Source organism: Cervus elaphus, chromosome 18 (genome assembly GCF_910594005.1).
Source record: "Cervus elaphus chromosome 18, mCerEla1.1, whole genome shotgun sequence".
Classification (NCBI taxonomy): domain Eukaryota; kingdom Metazoa; phylum Chordata; class Mammalia; order Artiodactyla; family Cervidae; genus Cervus; species Cervus elaphus.
The window spans coordinates 21,442,117-21,459,468 of record NC_057832.1 but is presented as its reverse complement, the minus strand read 5'-3'; the positions used below and the strand labels follow the sequence as shown (position 1 = coordinate 21,459,468).

Below are 17,352 nucleotides of genomic sequence, written 5' to 3'. Positions count from 1 at the left end.
TAGTAAGGAATGGAGTCAGGCAAGTGATACGGGCAGTGCTCTAAAAAGTGGGAAATTGAATAAAAGCAGCATGGAGAATATTGCTCGGATGGGGGCAGGAACAAGGGAAATTTTCTCCTTTTGTTTTACTGCTATAATTGTTACTATTAATTTGGGTAGAGAATCCAAGTCACACTTTTAGGTAGAAAAGAGAAAGCCAATTAGGGGAGAGAGAGAGGAATCTAAGATATGCCATTCTCTATAGACTTCTGTCATAGGAGATCCAGAGATACAGGAGTTCAATATAGGCTTAGTTTAAAAAAAAAAAAAAGGAAAATACTTGCTTCTCCATCAGAAAAGAGAGGAACCAAGAAAGATGGATTTGACACGTTCTCATGTAGAAAGGAGAAAACACAGGGGAGTTTGCATCCACTGTTCTCAAACTCTTCTACTGAATGAAAGGGTAGGATGTTTGCCAGCAAAGCGGCTGGTTGAAACAAGGCTGGGCTCTTGAAAAAGAAAGCTGATAACTGATGTAGTAGAGAATCCAAGTGAGAAGTCAAAGAACCTCACCGTAGCAAAGGGCTACGCCATCATTGGTCAGGATTTCTCCACACCTATCATCCTGGAAACCGGATACAGAAGATGAAGGAAAGACAGCACGAGAGATGCCTGATGAGTCACTTGAGGTTGTTTCCTCTTTCATCATCGAAACTCCTCTTCACTCAAGTCATGGCTAATACTTGCTACGTTCAGAGATGCCTTGGGAGAACAGTTTTGGGGATGTGGAGAAAAGACAACGAGGAGAATGGTGGCCAGAGGTGGAATGTGAGGGGGCTGGACAGATACTTTGGTAGAGAACAGAACCAGAGATGACCTTGAGAAATGAAGACTCAGGATTTCACGCACGTGGGTCTCAACTTTCCTCGGGGCATGTGTGCTTAGTCACTCAGTCGTGTCAGACTCTTTTCTACCCCATGGACTGTAGCCCGCCAGGTTCCTCTGTCCATGGGGATTCTGCAGACAAGAATACTGGAGTGGGCTGCCATGCCCTCCTCCAGGGGATCAATGGGACCAGGGGATCCTCTGGGCATACAACAGGAGAAACAGGATTTTTGTCCATCTCTTAAAGGACGGTGTGAAATTATCTAACATCAAATGATACAAGTATGTGCTAAAATGGGGACTACTTGGACCAGAAGGCTCTTTTGCTTCAGCCGTGTCCGACTCTTTGTGACTCCATGGACTGTAGCCTGCCAGGCTCCTTGTCCATGGGATTCTCCAGGCAAGAACACTGGAGTGGGTTGCCGTGCCCTCCTCCAGGAGATCTTTCCAACCCAGGGATGGAACCACGTCTATTACGTCTCCTGCACTGGCAGGCAGGATCTTCATCAGTAGTGCCACTGGGCCCAGGATGGATAGAGCAAAGAAGCTCAGAATATGGGGGAAATAATTGAGAAGGGTAGAGGGGCCATGGGGCTTCCCAGGTGTCTCAGTGGTAAAGAATCCATCTACCAATGCAGGAGACACAGGAGATGAGGTTTCCATCCCTGGGTCAGGAAGATCCCCTGGAGGAGGGCATGACAGCCCACTCCAGGATCCTTGCCTGGAGAATCCCATGGACAGAGGAGTCAGAAAATAGTCAGACACTACTGAGCACACACTCGTAGAAGAACTGTAAAGGAGAATATGAAAGAATACCAGCATCTATATAAGGGAGAGAGAAAAAGGTGAAGGCCTAGAAAATTCACAACTTTAGGATTGAAAATAGAAGAATTTTAAGATAAGCCAGTGCTAGCAGAGGTAAAGTGGAGGGGGAGGGGAAGGAAAGATGAACAAAACAAAGTATGGTTGCAACACTGATGCAAAAAAGAACAATGCTGGCGTTTTGAGACTTAAGTTGGTAATTCATCATAAAGCAGGATGTGGTTGTCAATATATTGTACATTCTGCCCGAGGGGCCGCTTTCCCTGAAAGAGGGTCAGGGTTCAGGCCTGAAGTGTCTTTGACCTTGTGGCTTAGGCGGCTGAGGAATAAAGTCCTGGTTTATATAAATCATCTAAGAGCAACAGGGGTCAGGCCCCTGACAATGCATCGGGCTTAGAATAAGAAGAGGAGGAGAGTGAAGTGCATCAGTAATCAGCTTGAAAGGTGGTCTGGGAGTTGGATGTGGTAATCACCTCTCACCCTTCCCTGCTCTCTTCACCTCCCACAGTCCCTCCTCCACACTCTTCTTCTTTTGCATCCCTCCTTCCACGGTCATAAGATCCTCTCCCAGGCTTCAAGAGGCGTGGGTGGGACAAACTGTCTTTTAGGGAACCACAAATGACTAAATCATCAGATTCTCAACTCACTAGTAACCTGAGAAATTGGAATGAAGACATTATCAGTATCTTTTAGATAGCTTTAAAGGGGAGCAACTAGGTCAGTATATCTGCTTGGTGATGAGAAAAAGCGTACCTATCCTAAGAGTATACAGCACAGAAAATGTTCACAAAGTGAACACAATTTTGTCAGTAGGAACCTTACTCTACACCCACTACCCCAGATGCAGCATCTCCTTCCTGTCCCCCGTTGAGTTACGCCAGACCCGCTAGAGCAATCACAGTCTTGACTTTTAACATCACAGGTCGATTCTGCATCAGAAAGTGCAGTCATTTGGCTCATATTTTTAATACTCTCTAGGCATAGTTCAAGATAGACATACCCCCCAGGTGGTAATATGCCAACAAAAATGCTAGTACTTTAATACTTTAATTGGCATGTCACAAAGAAGGCCAGGGTGTGAAGGGCAAGGCTAGTGCTATAATCACCAGGGTTAAGGAGACAGAGAAATTCTAAGGTGGGGGGCATCTAAAAGTCATCTGAGGTTGGCAGGAAACAAGGGAAGGGTGGAGGCAAGGTCTCCGATGTCATCAAGGAAAAAGCAAGGCTGGCAGGTGAGTGCGTCCAAGGAAGGGAGGCTGGGGGAAGAGAGCAGTGTGAACTCAAGACGCGACAAAGTGAAGGCAATCGGGTGGTGGTCAGGAAGTGGCCGAGGGGATCCCTCCACCTAGGAAGGAAAATTGGTGGAAGGAGGAGCAGTCTCTCTGACTGACTGTGATCATGGAAAAGCCACGGGAAGGAAACCATTGAGAAGATGGGTCAGTCTGATTACTCTGGGCTGGAAGGCAGGCAGGAATCAGCAGAGAGGACCCGGGACTCAGGTCCAAGCCTTCAGTACACTGAAACAGTAACAGGATCTAAACTGAAGTCAGTCCCTTTCATAGGGGTTATACATGCAACCTCCCTCCCGAGGTAAAGAAGCCTAATTGTTTTGAGCTTCTTGACACTTTTGAGATGAAAACAGCTGATTGTCTCACCAGAGTGGGGAGGAGGTGGGAGAAACATTTACAACAACATTTTACTTTAAATTTCAGAGGGTTGACTGACTCCTAAAACTCATTCACTCGCACTTATGTATATCACAAGTTACCAGTAAGAGAGAGGCAAGAAGAGAAGAGAGAGGAAGAAAAGGAGGGAAAGACGGAGAGGAAGAAAACCAATATGCCAACAACCAACATCCCAACAACATGGGAGACCAAGAAGATATATGCACTTCTAACCCAAAACCCCATATCTTTTATCCTCATTCATTATCAACCTCTATTTATTAAGAGTTGATTGCGCCCTGTACTAAAGAGAATCCTGAAGATGTATATGATTCAGTTCTTTGTTATATACATCTATACCAGGTAACCAGGTGGTTTCTTGTGAAATCTATTAAAATCAGCATCTCTAGAGCAGGTATCCCCAACCACTGGGATCTAATGCCTGATGATCTGAGGTGAAGTTGATCTAACCATAATAGAAATAAAGTGCACAATAAATGGAATGTGCTTGAGTCATCCTGAAACCATCCTTCCTTCCCACCCTGGTCCATGGAAAAATTGTCTTCCACAAAACTGGTCCCTGGTGCCAAAAAGATTGGGGACCGCTGCTCTAGGAATGGAATGTACAACATCCAAGGAAACAATACTAAGCGATGAGCAAAGGAGATTCAGGTGGAATCAGGGTCTCTGGCTTTGAGTACTGGTTTCACCATTTAAAACCTCTGTGACCCAGAGGAATTTACCTATGCACTCCAAGCCTTAGTTTCGTCACCTAAAATGGGGCTCAGTCTAATAGTACAAATGTTGTAGGGTTTTGGTGAGGATAGAATGAGTTAATGTGTATCCAGCCCTTGGCAGAAAGTCAGAAAAACTCGACACATGTTAGCATTTGTCAGCAGGAACGACACAGGGGTAAGAGCCAATCCTCTCACGGTGGCCTTGCAGAGTCTTTACACATGTCCTTGGCTCACGATTTCCTCATCGGGGAAATTAGAAAACAGTCCACAAAATCTCCCTCCCTTCTGACACTAATTACGAGTTCAGGAGTTCCTCAGACCACCCTTAGAGTGAGTAATTTGCTAGAGGGACGCACGAAATTCACTGAAAGCTGTTATACTCACAGTGACAGTTTAAAGAGACAGATTAAAGTCAGCCAACGGAAGTGATGCATGGGGCAGAGTTCGGGAAAGTTACAACTTTCCAATCATCTTCCCCCAGGGGAATCATGGCCAACATGGCTCTGTCAGAAACAGTGTGGAGCACTCACGGGGGACTTGCTGCCAGGCAGGGGGACTCACCAACGCCTTGGGATCCAGAATCTTTACTGGGGCGTCATGGTCAACTGTCCCCAGGACTGGCCTGTCTCCAGCCTCTCTGGAGATCAATTTGATACCACATGACACAAAGACTCACCAGAAATCACACTGTTAGACTCTCTGGCATGAGCCAAAGTCCACAGCAAACAGACATTCATCAGGCAGGACATTCAGAGGGCTTAGAGATCACCTCCCAGAGATAGGCCAGACCTCTATTTGGATGCCGCTGGCGGTTCAGACAGTAACGAATCTCCCTGCATTGCAGGAGACCCGGGTTCGATCCCTGGGTCGGGAAGATCCCCTGGAGGAGGGCAGGGTAACCCACTCCAGTATTCTTGTCTGGAGAATCCCATGGACAGAGGAGCCTGGAGGGTTACAGTCCATGAAGTTGCAAAGAGTCAGACATGACTGAGGAACTAACATTTTCTCTTTGGATGAGGTTAAATTCTTTATAATATCAAAAGCTGGACTTCCAGTTCCAACACTCTAGACCAGCCACCTTCAAAATTTTATTGACTTGAATCTACAAAAAGAAATGAATTTTACATGCTGATTTCAACTTATACACTTTTCATAAGACAAATGCCCTTTCACTATATGGACTGTATGCTGATAGGGAGTAGTGCTTGTGGTATGCAGGAGACATAAGAGATGTGGGTTCAACCACTGGGTCAGGAAGATCCCCTGGAGACGGGAATGGACATTCCCGTCTCCAGTATTCTTGCCTGGAGAATCTCAAGGACAGAGGAGGCTGGTGGGCTATGGTCCACAGGGTCACAAAGAGTCGCACACAACTGAAGCGACTTAGCGTGTGCACACACACACACACACACATTAATAATATTGGTAACATTCCACAAAATTGGTTGCTAATGGGTCCTCACATGCAATTTGAAAGACATTGAACCAGAACAGGAACCCGTTGGTCAAATTCAGCCTGCTGCTTACTTTTGTAAAAATGATTTGAGTGGAACACAGCCACACCCATTCTTTTCTGTATTTTATTGTCAGTAGCTACTTTCACGTAGGACTAGTTGCCACAGAGATAGTACTGCATGCAGAGGCTAAAATATTGACCATTTGGCCCTTTACAGAAAAAGTCTGACAAACAGGGAAGCCCAGGTGGCCAGTGGTAAAGAAACCACCTGCCAATGTCTGAGACGCAAGAGATGCGAGTTCAGTGCCTGGGGCAGAAAGATCCCCTGGAGTAGGAAATGGCAACCGGCTCCAGTATTCTTGCTTGAAGAATCCCGAGGACAGAGGAGCCTGGCAGCCTACCGTCCGCAGGGCAGCAGAGAGGAAGACATGATTGAGGGAGAACACAGCGTATAAAGAAATGCAAGCTTCTCTGGAGGGTGAGCCAGGAGCGGTACGATATTATCATTTTCTGAAATAATAGTGGGATTGGCTTTTACCCTCACCAGACTGACTGACCGATGTTGGGAACAGACATAAAAGCTTATGACTTCATGGGGTTTGCCTCCACAGTGTTGAAAATGAGCCCCTCTACTTAAAGAGGTGATCAAGTTGCAGGGGTCCTTTCTGTCTCTAACATGAGACATGAAAAGGGACATAATCAGAACCTGTAATCTTCTGCTTTTGAAAAATTGATATGTCTATAAACGGATTTAGTAAAGCTAATTTTCAAGAGGCTGCTCATTTTCTCCTCGGTGCAATCCAGCTTTGCCACACTAGCTGTGAGGTTTTGTCAACTTACTGAAAGTCTCAAACTCATTTTGATATAGATTTCTAACCCTCTCTCTCCTATCTTTTTATCTTTTTCAGTTTATGCATTTTTAAAAAAACTGGAATATAATTGCTTTAAATGTTGTTAGTTTCTGCTATACAACAAAGCGAGTCACCTGTATGTATACATATATCCTCTCCCTCTGGAACCTCCCTCCCACCCCGACCACCCCACTCCATGGGTCATCACAGAACACCAAGCTGAGCTCCCTATGCTATACATATATAGCAGCTTTCCAAAAGCGGGAGTGGCGTCCACACATATACACCTCCCACCATTTTAGATTACTGCCTGAGTTGTGCACTAACCATTCCCATGTTTTGCTTTTAGCACCAGAACCTTCAGGTTTATTCTACTGGAACTTCTTTTCCTCATATCCCTGCTGCTGCTGCTGCTAAGTCACTTCAGTCATGTCTGGCTCTGTGTGACTCCATAGATGGCAGCCCACCAAGCTCCCCTGTCCCTGGGATTCTCCAGGCAAGCATACTGGAGTGGGCTGCCATTTCCTTCTCCACCCCATATCCCTAGGTATTTCCTACTGGCTTCTACTGCCCAAGGTTGAGACCCAAGATCCTCACCCAGTGATACAGGTAGATGGTAAAATATCCCCAGCTTTCCACCCTTCTTTGTCTCTATGCTCTTTGCCCTGTGACTTTGCAGCTCCAGCATGCAGAAGGGGGCATTCATTGTCCTTCCCTTTGAATCTGGATTGGTATGGTGTCTTGCTTTGCACAGTTGAAGACAGTGGAAGTGGTGATGTGTTTGTTCTTCTCCTAGGCCTCAAGATTCCATTTTCACTTCCACACTCTTAGAGCCCTCCTGACTATGTCAACAAGCCCAGGCAAGTCTGTCAAAGGATGGAAGACTTATAACCTAGTCACTGACTGCCCCAGCCAACTCCTAGACAACACCCAGTAACTAGTCAGCACAGAGTTGATCCATCAGCTGACTACAGATGAATCAGTGATACCCACCAAGATCAGCAGAGCCAGGCCCACAGAGACTAACCGGTGAACTCAGAAGCAATAATAAGCAATAATAAGCAATAATAAGCAATAATTGTTTTAAGTCATTGGATTTGCTCGGGTCCACAATAACTGAAAAAGCATTTTAAAGACTTTTTATTAAAGACAGTATAGCCAATTAATTAAGTTCCTTCTGCTCTTGTGATATATTAACAATAAATCATATTGATAAATGCTTTCTTGGTCTGCCAAATTGAACTCAATAAGTGGAATTCCTCTTAGTTTAATCCACAAATTCTTTTCCTTCACTTTTGCTACCATGTCTCTTTCCATGAAGTTTTCCAAGAAGAAAAGGTAGAAAATGTCCTAGGTTTACTTCCATTATTCACTTATTACCCCCCTCCTTTTCTCTGACAGTTAATCCACTTACACTTTGCACATAAAATTGATGTAATTAATTGAAATTGTTAAATATCACCACCTTTTGTCTTGACTTCCAGTTCCTAGAATGCAGGAAAATATTGGCCAAATTTTTCCACATAGTGTCCTGCCTACAGGCCCTTAATCCATCAAATCAAATTAAAATGAATGGTTTTAAAATATTTGAATTACTCCCTGCTTCAAATTGAGAAGTCCAAATATTAATAAATATTAATTATTCTATCTTCAGTTCAGTTCAGTTCAATTCAGTCGCTCAGTCCTGTCCAACTCTTTGTGACCCCATGAATCGCAGCATGCCAGGCCTCCCTGTTCATCACAAACTCCCGGAGTTTACTCAAACACATGTCCATCGAGTTGGTGATGCCATCCAGCCATCTCATCCTTTGTAGTCCCCTCTCCTCCTGCTCCCAATCCTCAAGCATCAAGGTCTTTTCCAACGAGTCAACTCTTCGCATGAGGTGGCCAAAGTATTGGAGTTTCAGCTTCAGCATCAGTCCTTGCAATGAACACCCAGGACTGATCTCCTCCAGGATGGACTGGTTGGATCTCCTTGCAGTCCAAGGGACTCTCAAGAGTCTTCTCCAACACCACAGTTCAAAACCATCAATTCTTCGGTGCTCAGCTTTCTTCACAGTCCAACTCTCACATCCACACATGACCACTGGAAAAACCATAGCCTTGAGTAGACGGACTTTTGTTGGCAAAGTAATGTCTCTGCTTTTTAATATGCTATCTAGGTTGGTCACAACTTTCCTTCCAAGGAGTAAGCGTCTTTTAATTTCATGGCTGCAATCACCATCTGCAGTGATTTTGGAGCCCCAAAAAATAAAGTCTGACACTGTTTCCATTCTATCCTACATCTGCTTTTATATTAAAATAATCTATGTAAATAAGAATCAGTTGAAAACCCAATAGCATACAATCTTTCAACAATTACTTAAAAAAAATAAAAGAAAAGGCAAGTCTGAACATTGGCAAAGAGCAAGTACATCATTGTTGTCATAGACACGTGACTTTAGTTATAAAGTGGTAACATTTAGCAAGAACAGTCTCTGAACTGTTTTTAAGTAATCAGTGAACTATATCAGTATTTATAAGAGTTTTTAGATGATTATTTTGAAGTATTTAATATTGGTTTAAATGTCTCTTTCCTTTCCTCTTCATTTTGTTCCCTTAGACTGAGACACACACAGGCTTTAATACTATTTCAAAACACATAATAAGCAGGCTCAACTTCTTTTGCTTCTCTGTACTCTGAAAGTTGGAGTGACTATGCCAAGTCTGTAGAATAGATATGTTCCATATAAATTTAATCTAATTACTTTCAAATGGGATTTGAAGGTGTTTGTTGATAAATACTGATCATTGCCAATACATGAGGACTTTTTATGAATTTAAGGAACTCTAACCAAGACAGGCCCATTAATTCCCAAACAAGCTCGGTGAAGTATGTCTGTTCCCATTGTCTGTCTCAATCTGGCTATAAGAAAAGGCTGAGATGACTCAAGCTAAAGCAAAAGGCTGTCTTTACTGAAGAACCCAGTTTACAGAGACTGAATTTGATGACTTTGAAAAGATTCTTTGGTAACTATAGACAGTTCTCTAGGGCCGACTATCACTAATAAAGCTAACATTTTCAAGAAAGTCTTTATAGATAGAGTTTGATTTCTCTCTTCCTGGCACTCTACCATAATTCATGTAGCTTCTATCAGACAAATTTTGGTACTAACCTATTATATTATTCTTTATACAATTAGAATTCATCATTGTTATAATAATTTAGAGTTGTGATATGACTTTAAGAAAGAAAACTGCACCTCTTGGATAAGTTAAAATTGTTTTGCTAGGTTGTAATTATAAAAAATCAATCAATCAACCAACAAATAAAAACAATTAAAATAAGTGACTTAGAACTCTGTTTCAGACACCAGGGCTAAAATTTCTGGGGCTATAGTAGCTGGCTACACCTATGCCAAAAGTTACATCAGATAGTTGTTGAGCTAATAGCTCTTTTCACTCTTTAAGAGAGGTACTAATTGCAAGAATTTTACTATTTTATATATCGCTCTATGTCCATTAACTAAAAAGTACTTGGAATATACTAAGTGTTCACTAAATAATGGTTGAATGAATGAAAAAAAAAGAGAGGTGCACAATGCTTAAGGAACAGTCTGTTTTGCTAGTTACACTAGCTATATGGTTGTATGAATTATTTACCCGATACATAGGCACTTGTGAGAATTAGCAGGCATAATCTATGTAAAAAGCTTCCTCCAGTGCCAGACAAATATTAAGCACTTCATATGTATAAACAGTCATCACCACCATCATCATGATGTATGTGTATTTGTGTTAGCTGCTCAGTCGTGTCTGACTCTTTGCAACTCCATGGACTGTTGCCTGCCAGACTCCTCTGTCCATGGAAGTCTCCAGGCAAGAATACTGGAGTTACCGTTCCCTTCTTCAGTGGATCGAACCCTCCTACACTGCAGGCAGATTCTTTACAGGCTCTTGATCGGGAAGATCCCCAAGAGAAGGAAATGGCAACCTGCTCCCGTATTCTTGCCTGGAGAATTCCAAGGACAGAGGAGCCTGGTGGGTTACAGTCCACTGGACCACAAAAAGTAGGACACGACTGAGCAACTAACACACACATACATACATCATAATATACTCTGTAATTTCCACTATATGTAAGTATAATTTCTGTAAAGTCCATGTTCCTAAGGGCTTTATCTAATTCACTGCTGTATTCTTTAGGCCTAAACCAGTGCCCGGTACATAAAGGGACTTCCAAATTTCTGTTGTCAAATAAATAAATGCATACATACATTTACATGTATGTCAATATGGATTCTTTTTCATGACTGTTGAATTTTACAAGGATCTATTTCCTGCATTTTAAGAGTAACTTTTGCACAAGACCTTTGGAACCAATTTCTGAAGTTTATAATCCACCTAGTTTCATCCCTCCCTGTTCATTTTCATGTTCAATGAAATTATGCACTCTTTAATGTTAGGTTTTTATATATATATTTTTTAAAGAAAAAGAAGTCGTCATTTAATGTGTGAACCAAAAAGGAAAGAAAGCAATGGCATCAGTGAGTCTCGAGGTTCTCCCAGCGTCAGTGAATGGTTTTTAACAGTCCGTGGATTTGTTGTTTCAGACGGAGTGTAGCTTGAGTGGAAAATGATGCCCTGTGTCTTCCTTAGATGGGACAGCTCAATGCATAGAGTAGGGTATGAGATCTTGTCCTAACAGGAGACAGCCCCCAGCACCTTCCTTCTGTGACCATCCCACTACTTCTATCAAATAAAAGATAACTTCTCCTTGGTCCCTGCTCTCTCAGACTGTTCTACTAGAAATAGGGGCTCACTTCTCACTGGTTATCATCCTTCTAAGACTAAAAGTAGAAGGGATAACAGTGAAGTATAACTGTTACTGACTCAATATCTTTGTCTTACTTAGTGGGATAAGCTTAATGGATCAAAACGTATGATGGTTACTCACATCATGTTGACTGTACAAATTTATTCCTGATTCATACAGCGTTAATACCCACATATACTTAAACTCTGGGGCTTCCTTGGTGGCTCAGAGCTAAAGAATCCACCTGCCAATGCAGGAGTCGTGGGTTCAACCCTTGTTTCAGGAAGATCCCCTGGAGAAGGAAATGGCAACCCATTCCAATATTCTTGCCTGGGAAATCCTGTGGACCGAGGAGCCTGGTGGGCTACAGTCCATGGGGTCACAAGGAGTCAGGCACAAATTGAGTGACTAAACAACAATATTTACTTTTAAAAGCCTATACATATAAATATGAATCTTGTTTTATTCTAAAATTACTTTTGCCTCTTAAACTAGATAATATGTTTGCCAGGTCCCCAAATCAAAAATTTAGAGAAAAATATACCATGAGAAAACTCAACATCAAGCTTTCCCATCTGGCGCACCCAACATTGACTCTAATAGGCAGCAATTTTTATTAGTTTCCTGTTTAACCTTCCAAAGTTTATTTAAACAAAGCAGACACAGACAGGTATAATAAAGTGTGCTCAACATGACTAATCATTAGGAAACTGCAAATCAAAACCACAAACAGGTATCATCTCACACCTGTTAGAATGGCTATTCTCAAAAAGACTGTCAACAACAGTGTTGGTAAGGATGTGGAGAAAAGAAACTCTTCTGCAGTGTTGGTGGGGAAGGAAACTGGTGCAGAGACAGTATAGCGCTTCATCAGTAATTAAAAATAGAATTGCCATACAATCCAGCAATTCTACTTCTGGGTGTTCATCTAAAGAAAATGAAAATACAAGCTTGTAAAAATATAAGCATTCCCGTATTCATTGATTTATTATTTATAGTAGGAAAGATATGGAAATAATCTATGTGTCCATTGATGGGTGAATGGATAAAGAAATTATTTTATAGATACACAATGAAATTATTATTCAGCCATAATGAGAAAAGGAAATCTTACCATGTAACAACATGGATGGACCTTGACGGTATTGTGTTAAGTGATATATCAGACAGACAAATATTATATGATCTTATTTATATGTGTAATCTAAAAAGAAAAAAAGAAAAGAAAACCAAACTCATAAATACTGAGAAAACTGAGTTGCGGTTGCCAGAGGTGGAGGGTCAAGGGAAGTGAAATAGAGGAAGATGGTCAACAGGTACACGGAAATCTGACTGTAAAACTCACAGGAAATCAGGGAAGTTCAAATTTAGATAATAGTGAAATACCAGTTTGCATCCAACATACCAAATAAACTGACTTGACATAGCAAGGATGGGTGAGCTTTGCAATGTTAATCCTGCTTAGAAATAGAGAAGTCAATTTTGCTAATATGAGTTCATAGACTCTAACTCTCAAAACACAAAGCCCAGTAACTATTTAATCAGATAACAAATGATTACAGAACTAGATTCTTGGAAGAAATTGAACACATGATTTAAATTCTAACAAATTCCTACTTACTGAAGGTAAGTTTTATAATATATCTGAATATATGGTTATCATATTTTTTCATTTTCTTCCTAATACATGCTAATATATTTTTAGCAACTGAACACTCCAAAATCAAGAGGATTTTATTACAATTCTATAGGTTTGCTGAGTTACTAAGATGAAACAGTGAGGACAAAAAGAACATAATTAATATTTAGGAGAAACATCAGTGATATTGGATTCTTATTAAGGAAAAAAACAAAAGTGGACTGACTAATTTGTCATATGGCTGAAAGTAGGTGAAGAGAAGCACTGGGACTCTGAAGCATACATAACTGAATAGGTGAATGTTGCATAGAAATCCGGGGTCAGCCTTGTAATCCACAACTCTCAAGAAGTTAGAGGACACAGATGCTGTCTTGGCACTCCATGGAAGAAGCAAGTGATTTGATCTAGTGGCTCAGATGGTAAATAATCTGCCAGCCATGCTGGAGACTTGGGTTTTATCCCTGGGTCAGAAAGATCCTCAGAAGGGAATGGCTACTCACTCCAGTATTCTTGTCTGGAGAAGTCCACGAACAGAGGAGCTTGTCTGGGTACAGACCATGGGGCCGCAGAGAGTCAGACACGACTGAGCAACCAACACACCACACACACACACATACCCCTTCCCAATAACCAGAACAGATGTTTGCTTCCCTCAACAACAGAAGAAAACCTTTTGACTTGAAAGAAATGAAACAGCTCATTAAAGTAAAACTTTTCAAGCACCAAGTGTACCAATTCCATGCCACCTTAAATGTTAATAGTAGCAATACATCCCAAATACTGGTTGTTCCATGGTTGTTGGAAAAAATAAATCATTACATTTTTTAACTTCTCTGTGGAGTAGATCATGCTTTGGGATAAAAATATCCCAGGGCTCCCAGTAATTCCAACTGACGTCAACTCTTAGAAAAAGGCAGGAAACTGAAGGAAATATTTCCTGCTCTTGGTTTGCTGCAACCTGCTCTTTCAAAGGCCTGGGTCTCCTGTTCCTTCTCTGAGAATAAAGAAAGTAATTTTGGAGTGAGGGTGCTGATATACTCCAGGAGGCTAGTAGAGTTCATTGGCACATCTCTGGTTTAATTAGGTACACCTATGCATCTAAGCCGGAGAAGGCAATGGCAGCCCACTCCAGTACTCTTGCCTGAAAAATCGCATGGATGGAGGAGCCTGGTAGGCTACAGTCCATGGGGTCGCGAAGAGTCGGACACGACTGAGCCACTTCACTTTCACTTTTCACTTTCATGCATTGGAGAAGGAAATGGCAACCCACTCCAGTGTTCTTGCCTGGAGAATCCCAGGGACGGGGGAGCCTGGTGGGCTGCCGCCTATGGGGTTGCTCAGAGTTGGACACGACTGAAGCGACTTAGCAGCAGCAGCAGTAGCATGCATCTAAGCAATTCAATGAATATGAAGTTGGGCAAACTCTGGGAGATAGTGAGGGACAGGGAGCCTTGGCGTGTTGCAGTCCACGGGGTCGCAAAGAGTTGGACATGACTTAGCAACTGAACAACAACATGCATCCAAGTAGGAGTTTCCCCAAAGGCTCTGTGGTAACAAATCTGCCTACAATGCAGGAGACACAGGAGATGCGGGTTCAATTCCTGGGTCAGGAAGATCCCCTGGAGAAGGAAATGGCAACCCACTCCAGTATTCTTGCCTGAAAAATTCTGTGAACAGAGGAACCTGGCAGGCTACAGTCTATGGGATCAAAAAAGAGTCAGACATGACTGAGGATGAGCAAGCATCTAAGCAGGAGGAAAGATCTCACCGAGAAGAAACCTGGGCTTCTATGCCACATTTAAAATTGCAAGTTAGTAACTAAACCCATTTGAGTCGGAGCTAACCTGTCAGGGTTTTGCTTCTCTTCCGATTTGCTTAAACCTGGAGCAATTTACACCCAAAAACAGCAAGAAAGGAGAATATGCTCAAAGAAAGGGGGTTTCTGGGGTTCTTTGGGGCTGTGTTCCTGGTGCCTTTATGAAAGATGGGAGGCTGCTGAGTTTTTTGTTCATTTGTTTCCAACAACAGAGACATCAGTGATTTAAAGAATGGGAGGACTTACAAGTCTGAAGCAAGGTCCTGGAGCAACAACTCATAATGTGCAAGGAAGGGTGGGCAACACACGGCAGCAGCCTTTGCTGAAGCAGGAGGGGGAAGAAAAGAGGTTGCCAGTTACAGGGGAATTGATATAAGCTGGGTCCATTAATTACCAGGGAAACCAGTAGAGGGGTATGACTCTCACAGCCCCCTTTGCTGAGAACAAGCACTAGCTGGGGCCCGGGGCAAGGTCATGGGAAGGTCAGCTGGGTGGGTAGGGTATAGGCGAAGCAAGTACCAGTTGAGCAGGGGATGTGCCGAGAGCAAGAGAACAGCCATCCTGAGTGGCCTGACCCTACACTCCACCCCTATATACTCTGTAGGACCCTTACGATCATGGTGGTTTAGTCGCTAAGCCATGTCCGACTCTTTATGACCCTGTGGACTGTAGCCTGCCAAGTTCCTCTGTCTGTGGGATTTTCCAGGCAAGAATACTGGAGTGGGTTGCCATTTATGTCATAATTAGAGCTGCTAAATACAATTATCTCATATTTCTTTGTAAGGTCTAGGTATGTTGTTTTGGAGAGTGGATAACTGATTGTTAAAACATCATTTCCCCAATGATGAAAACCTAATCTTAATTATAGGTTGTTGTTTAGTCGCTAAGTTGCATCTGACTCTTTGGGACCCCATGGACTGTAGCAGCCAGGCTCCTCTGTCCGTGGGATTCTCCAGGCAAGGATACTGGAGTGGGTTGCCATTTCCATCTCCAGCGGATCTTTCCCACTCAGGGTTTGAACCTGCATCTCCTGCATTGGCAGGTGGATTCTTTACACCCAGGGAGACCAATCTGATTATAAACCAAATCATGTTTTAAATGTCCTGCTATGTTTGACAAATCATCCTTCCGTGTTTTCCACTAAAACTGTCAGAGCAAACATATCCTACTGGGACCCTGCTGTGAACAGCAATTTACAAACATTTTCATGGTATTACTTCATCTAGAAAAATATTGTATTTCTCCTTTTGTGGACATTATTTCCTCATATTTCCTATTGCTTGATGCTTTAATGATATCCTTTCACCTCTATTCATAAATTGCTTTAGAGTTTTTCTTGTTTTTGATTGTTTTACAATCATGGTCTGCCCCTTTTCCGAGATGGCTTCCATTGTAGCTCAGCTGGTAGAGAATCCACCTGCAATGCAGGAGACCCTGGTTCGATTCCTGGGTCAGGAAGATTCCCTGGAGAAAGGTTAGGCTACCCACTCCAGTATTCATGGGCTTCCCTGGTGGCTCAGAAGGTAAAGAATCTGCCTGCAATGTGGGATACCAGGTTTGATCCCTGGGTTGGGAAGATCCCCTGGAGGAGGGCATGGCAACCCACTCCAGTATTCTTGCCTGGAGAATTCCATGGACAGAGGAGCCTGACAGGCTACAGTTCACAGGGTCATAAAGAGTCAGACAGAACCCAGTGACTGAGCACAGCGCAACTTTTCTGAGATCTCCTTGGGGCCAGGGGGTCTTCTTTGGTGTGCTGTACCCTTAGGCTCGCTAGGACAGCTAGGATCCCATGCTGAAAAGTTAAGCTGTGGACTGGGATAAAATATTCACAACACCTGTCACCAGCAAAGGATTGAGTGGCCAGAATAAAGGAAGAATTCCAACCAAGCAAATGAGAAGCAAGGCAAGCTAATTTTAGAAGTTGGCAAAAGATTGATTTGTTCCTTTGGAGAAAGAAAAGAGGTAAGCTTGGCACGGGCCTGCTGGAAAAGGCTGGTTGGCATGGGCACAAAGCCAAGCATCTGTGCCAGTGCTCAATGCCACAGAACTGGACGGTCGCCATGGAAAGACCTAGTGATCACATATGAGATGTGCTGCCCCGTGGGAGGCGGAGCAGGGCTGGCCCCAAAGGGGCTCCTCCCGATCCCCAGCCCCTGCATTTCTCCAGCCACCATCATCATAGCAGCACTCTGAACAAAATCTGTCCAACGATAAACTGGGAAGTGGTTGAACTAGATGAGGCTTGGTCTAGTTCCTGATTCAGTTATTTGACTCAGTCAACATTAGGAATTCTACTCATTCAGTTGTGTGTGTGAGTGTGCACGCTCAGTCATGTCTCTTTATGACCCAATGGACTGTAGCCCACCAGGCTTCTCTGTTCATGGAATTTTCCAGTCAAGAATACTGGAGTGGGTTGCTATTTCCTTCTCCAGGACATCTTCTTGACGCAGGGGTCAAACCCGTGTCTTCTGCGTCGCCTGCATTGGCAGGAGATTCTTTACCACTAGCGCCCCCAGACTCAGTTCCCTACTAGTTAATGTTAAATAAAAACGTTCCAGGAGTCAGAACTCAGTGCTGTAAACCTCCTGAGATTTGAAGTAGAGAGAGCTGGATCTGAGACCTTGCCTGTCAAACCACCTCATCTTTAGAGACAGGTCCCCAACAGCTGAAAGGTTATGGGGAGAAGTATCAAAGGTAATGCAAAA

The 17,352-nt window shown here is 43.0% G+C and overlaps 1 long non-coding RNA gene across 1 annotated transcript; it reads right to left on the bottom strand.

The window, feature by feature from the left end:
- Window positions 1–4,693: 4,693 nt before the first annotated feature.
- LOC122674473 lies at window positions 4,694–17,047 on the bottom strand. The gene is made up of 3 exons (XR_006334973.1): window positions 16,197–17,047; window positions 16,062–16,078; window positions 4,694–4,920 (listed from the first exon to the last, which is right to left on the bottom strand). It is a non-coding gene; the product is annotated as an uncharacterized LOC122674473 (long non-coding RNA).
- Between the last annotated feature and the right edge of the window lie 305 nt (window positions 17,048–17,352).